The following is a 6,438-nucleotide window of genomic DNA, read 5'->3' as shown; positions in this document are numbered from 1 at the left end:
CCCCCTGGGTGCTGCGGCCGCGCGGCGCTCGGCCAGTGAGCGGCCGGTCTGTATGTGGGATCCGAACCCTCGGCGGGAGCGCCGCAGCGCTCCTAAGGGGCGCACTGTAGCAGTGCGCCACCGGGCCGGCCCCAGGATAAATTTTTAAAAATTGACAAAGTGTGGTCTTCCAAAGTCCTAAATGATTTCAACAGAAGTCACCAAAAAATTGTGTCGTCAGTGTTTTATAGGCATAAATATTAGCGTTTAAAAATGTAGTCAGAGGGATTTTTATTTTTGGGTGCAAAATGAATGTGAGAATTAAGAGAAGTTTCCTTGGGGTGGTTGATTAGCTCAGTTGGTTCGAGCGCAGCTTGAACAATGCCCTGGTCTCAGGTTCGGATCCCTATAACAGCCAGCTGCAAAAAAAAGGAAAGATTTCTTTATTCCTCACATGATCTCGTGAACAAATATAATTATCTCCATTTAAAAAGAAGCCAAGGCTAAGAAGACAGGTAAACGAAACTGTTGCCCAAGACTGTATAGTTAGTCCATCGGGGCAGCAGTTCAAACTCGAATCTTAACTGATGCCAAGGCCTGAGATCTTTCTACGCATCAAGCTGCTCCCCATTAAACATTCAACACAATGAGGGCCTACCAGAGTGCCTGCCACATAAAAGGTGTTCAGAAACTGTTAGCAGGAATTGAAGCATGTGCTTTTTACAGAATCATTAATGGTAGTGGGTAGGAAGAATAGATATGATACAGCCATGTGAACTGAGGAGAAATTCAGAGAAGTGGGTAACTTCTGGAGAAGTTTCAAGCTTTCAAACCAAGGAATTTTCAAAGAGTCAAAAGGGGGCTGAAGTATGGGCAAGAGAAGAAATTTCACCTTCAGAAAGAAAAGTCTAGGCCAATCTGCTACAATGGTCATCCTATGTCTCACACACACACTCCCTTTGCTGACCTAGAGAGGTCAATATCAACAATAATAAATCATGTTGATATCATGTACTCTTAATATTATGTGATGAAAATGGCATTGTACCTCTGTGGTTTTCCTTCTCCAAACCCATACCAGTCTAATTGTGAGAAAAACATTAGACAAATTCCAATAAAGGGGCATCCTACAAAATATCTGACCAGTACTTCTCAAAACTGTCAAGGTCATCAAAAACAAGGAAACTGTCACAGACAAGAGGAGCTTAAGGAGACATGAGAACTAAATGTGATGTGGTATTGCTGGTGGAATACTGGAACAGAAAGAAAAAATTAGGTAAAAAAACCCCTGAAGAAATCTGAATAAACTATAGACTTTAGTTAATAATAATGTATCAATACTGGTTCATTAATGGTTGCAAATGTATCATACTAATGTAAGACAATAATGGAGAAACTGGATGTGGGGTATATGGGAACTCTCTATACTATCTTTTCAATTTTTCTATAAATCTAACACTTTTAAAAAATAGTTTACTAATGCATATGTATATTATATATGTGTGTATATATATACACACACATCATTTTTCTACCAAGTCCATTCAGAGCTTACCATTTGTTTTTCTTTTTTGGTTTTGGTTCTTTTGGGGTTTTTTTTTAAGGATGGCCTGTATGGGGATCCAAACCTTTGACCCTGGAGTTACAAGGTGGTGCTCTAACCAACTGAGTTAACCTGCCAGCCTAGTTTTGGCTGAAGGCAAAAACAGGGAAACTAATTTCAGGTTTGAGAATTAATTCCAGGAGATCATTGACCACTGACTTATTCAAATGTGTAAATGAGGTGTACTGTAAGGAGACTGGTTGTCCATAAATACATCACACCTTATCCAAATGAGTGCTGTCACTTCAAGATACTCATGCTTTTTTATTTATGTAGTGGTTTGCTGGTACAGGGATCCTAACCCAAGACCTCGGTGTTAAAAGGCTACGCTGTAACCAACTGAGCTAACTGGTTGGCTCTTTTAGCCTTGTTTTAAATGAGGACACTGGGGCCGGCCCGTGGCTCACTCAGGAGAGTGCAGTGCTGATAGCACCAGGGCCGCGGGTTTGGATTCCACATAGGGATGGCCGGTTGGCTCACTGGGTGAGCGTGGTGCTGACAACACCAAGTCAAGGGTTAAGATCCCCTTACCGGTCATCTTTTGAAAAAAATAAAAAATAAAAAAAATAAATGAGGACACTGGGGCCGGCCCGTGGCTCACTCAGGAGAGTGCAGTGCTGATAGCACCAGGGCCGCGGGTTTGGATTCCACATAGGGATGGCCGGTTGGCTCACTGGGTGAGCGTGGTGCTGACAACACCAAGTCAAGGGTTAAGATCCCCTTACCGGTCATCTTTTGAAAAAAATAAAAAATAAAAAAAATAAATGAGGACACTGCTCAAAACACTGAGAATCACCTCTAGTCTGTAGCACACACTGCAATGAATATTCATTATCTGCAGGTGCATGTGATTTATGCAAAAAGCCGAAAGAACTCAGGCCAAGACTGATGAGTAAATGGGATGGGATATCTGGATGGTAAATGTGTTTCAGAATTTTGGGGATTTTAGAAAGATAATGTGATGCATATACGATATACAAGTATAAGGTAACAATCCCAATTGCATCTGGACAGCACTCAGTAATCAAATTAATATTTCTGCAATGACGTGTATGAATATTCATTATGGGATAAATGAAAGAGGGATCAGTGAAAACTATAAATAACTTCATGTAAGTTTAAGTCAGGTTCTGCCACAAAATAAGTTCAGGTCTGACTAAGTTTTATAGCCAAATAGGTAATGAAAAAACTTTTGGTTTTCACAATTTTTCAAATTTAGAAATTTTGTATAAAGGATTGCAAACCATGGATATTTGATGAAGACAATTCCAGAGTTTTGAAAAGAAGCACTCCAGGCTAACTACTCAGTCACCCAGTCATCCTAAACCCTCTGCTGCAGATTGGATGCCCCCCAACCTCATGGAGGCTTAATCCTCACTGTAACTGTTGAGGGTGGAAAATCCTATTATGGTAATTGAAAGGTAGGACATTGGGGAGGTGATTAGATTGTAGGACCATGCTGTAGTGAATGGATTAATAATGGTGGTCACGGGTGTGGTTCTGAGGGCTTTAAAAAGAGAGTGAGGGCCGGCCCGGTGGCGCACTGCTACAGTGCGCCGCTTGGGAGCGTGGTGGCACTCCCGCCGAGTGTTCGGATCCCACATACAGACCGGTTCCCGCTCACTGGCTGAGCGAGGTGTGGGAGCAACACCGAGGGTTGCGATCCTGTTGCCAGTCCCGGTCCGGTACGGGCGCGACACTGAGGGTTGCGATCCATTTCCGGACACGAAAAAAAGACAAAAAGGAAAAAATAAAAAATAAAAAGAGAGTGAATACGGTTAGTCTCTCTGCTCTCTGCTCCACCATTTTCTGCCAAGTGAGACCCTGCCTTGCTGTAAAGCCATCACCAAAGAAGACTCACCAGATGCAGTCCCTGGACTTTGGACTTCCTAGCCTTTGAAACAATAAGAAGTAAATTTTATTTTCTTTATAAATCACCCAGTTCCAGTTATTTTGTTATAAGCAACAGAAACGGACGAATACACCCTCATTCTCTCCCCTTAAACTCCTTAGCCAAACATCCTATTGATTTTACTCTCTATCTTTTACATCTGTCCTTTCCTCTCCATCCCATGCCACTGACTTCATCTAGCACCTTGCCATTTCACTGGGACTTTCAAGTGAGAAAGTCCCTTAGTTTCCTTCAAGCTGACCTCCCTGCTGTTTTTGCAGCTATAAATCCTTCCTCCATTCTGCTCCTAAATGCAGATCTGACTATGCCACTCCCATATTACAGAGTCCTTATAGTTCCACAGTGTCTCCACAGGATGAAGCCCAGGGTCCTCAGTATAATCTAAAACATAGATGTAAAGAAACAAATAACTACAACAGTGCTATTCAGAGTTTGTTGCCAATCTGCAATGAAATAATTTCAGAAATTAAGTGTAAGTATTTAGAAAGTTTTATAGCAATTTGATAGAGAAATTTTATATTTATTGAACCTAATAAAATGGAGGAGGGCTGGCCAGCTAGCTCAGTTGGTTAGAGCATGGTGCTGATAACACCAAAGTCCAGGGTTCGACCCCTGTACTGGCCGCCTGCAAAATAATAATAATAGTAACAATAATAAAATGAAGGTTTTATTTCATTTTTCTAATAATCTGCTTTTAGTGTATTTTATAAAAATAGTGGGCAATAATAAATTGGAAAAAAATTTTTAAATTGGTCCTTAGGTCAAGGGTTCAGATCCCCCTACTGGCTAGCTGCCAATAAATAAATAAATATTGGTCCTTAACCATAGTTTGAGAAGCACTGGTCTATAATATCTTTAATGTAATGGACTTGTTCACCTTTATTTTTAATTGATACATACTAACTGTACATATTTATGGGGTACAGTGTGATGCTTACATGTATACATTGTGTAATAATCAAATGAGGGTATTTAGCATATCCATCACCTCAAACATTTATCTTTTCCTTGTGGTAGGAACATTCGAAATCCTCTCTTCTAGCTATTTTGAAATATACACCTAGGCTCTTTTCTAACCACCCCCACCTACCACCCAGCAATAATGAACAATAATTTTTAGTTCCTCAAATATATTATTCTGTTTCATATCTCTGTGCAAGTGCACATTCTGGTCTCTCTGACTTGATTTCTCTAGCTCCTGGAAATCTTCTATTCATTCTTCAAAATTCTGGACTGCATCATCCTCCTCTCCTTTGGATGCCTGCCTAAACAAGTCCCTTACAACCCCAGGCAGAATAGATCACTTGCCACCTTATACTTCTGTCATTGTTTATACCCCTATTATTGCACTAGGTTGTAATTATTTGTTTATATGTCTATCTCTACTACCAATCTATAAGTTCCTCACAGGTTATAATAATCCTTACAGAGGTTAGGATTATTTGTCTTTGAGGGGTAAAACATTTCTTGTAAAATAAACTGAAGGACAACACTCATGAGACTATAAATTCTGACATGTTACTGAAAGAGGGATAAAAGGAGGATCATTACTTTATATTCATAATTTTCTATTACCAGCAAGGATTTCAGCCTTCTACCTTTAGCACCTAAGTTTGGATTAATTTACCAAAATAGTGGACATTTTAGAAGGCCAAGGAGCCAGACTTGTGGGACTCACTGGAAAATTTAAAAGGGAAAGAGGCATAGAAAACAAACAGCTCCACTTAAACAGTTTTGTCCAGGCGCAGCCCCTTCTGGAGTAAAATGTGTCAATTGCCGTTTTCAAAGTTGCTCAGACCTCTAAATAGCATCATCCATTCATTCATTTCAGAGGGCCCACCAGATACCAAGCCTATCCCTAGGCTGAGGGTGCAACAAGCTATTATAATAGAAATATGTACAGAGCCACCGAGGGGTGGGAGGAATTAGTTCTGCCTGGAGGAGTGGAGGGGGTCCAGGAAGAGAGGTGAATTTGAGCCAAACCTTTGCTGAGTGAGTCGGATTTGGCCCGGTGAAAACGTGGGGGGTGGAGAGAGCAGAGCAATCTGCTAAATGAAAATCTACACGTGCAGAGGAACAACAATCCTTCTGGTTTGCAGTCTCCTCACCGCTTTTCCACCCACTCTCCCCCCTTGCTTTGCAATCTTTTCTCCTTTTCTTGGAGAACTTGGACTGAGGATATTGTCAGTCTTCCCAGAAGAAACCAGTGCAGATAATAGAGCGAATACTAATTCTTGATTAAATGAGATCAATTGCTCAGTGTGCCTTTGAGAACAGTGAGATGGGGATGGAGGGACAGGTGAGTCACGTAGGGAAGTGGTCCTGAATAAGAAAAGGGGACACTGGGGAGAATGGGGCCCATACAGAAATAGAGAAGAAATGAAAATTTTTGTATTTGTCCCAACTCCCTTTTTGTCACCGCTCCCCAACACACACACCTGCCTCTTATCTTTATATTTTTGTATAGTTTCTCATGGTTTCAGTCTCTCTGTCTTTGTCTCTCTCCCTTTGCTAAAGGCTGGAAATTCCTTGTTCTCAACGGAAGAGAGTAGGAGGGCAGGTGGGGGTGGTAGGAGTGGGAGGGAAGCGAAGAACAGACATCTCAGCAGCTCTAGCTGCGAGCTGCGGGGGCGCTCTGGGCCTCCGGCGGGACCTGACAAGTCAATAATTTTTTAATGTATATATTTTTAAATCCACACATAGGAGCTAAGATACGAATCTGGAAAGACACAAAGACACAGACATACAAGTAGATGGGTATAGAGGCACCAACACGCTGTTACGGCAATAGCGTCTTAAATTTGCTTAGCGTTCTACAATTTGCAAAGAGTTTTCATTTACTCATACATGTCTCATTTCAACCTCACGACAATCTTGAGAAACACAGATACAAACACCCGATAGTTTGACTCTCACAGGTTAGCACCGGACCCCTCCTGGCTTC

This window comes from Galeopterus variegatus, unplaced genomic scaffold (genome assembly GCF_000696425.1).
Source record: "Galeopterus variegatus unplaced genomic scaffold, G_variegatus-3.0.2 Scaffold1936, whole genome shotgun sequence".
Taxonomy (NCBI): Eukaryota; Metazoa; Chordata; class Mammalia; order Dermoptera; family Cynocephalidae; genus Galeopterus; species Galeopterus variegatus.
Note: the sequence above shows the minus strand (reverse complement) of the source record.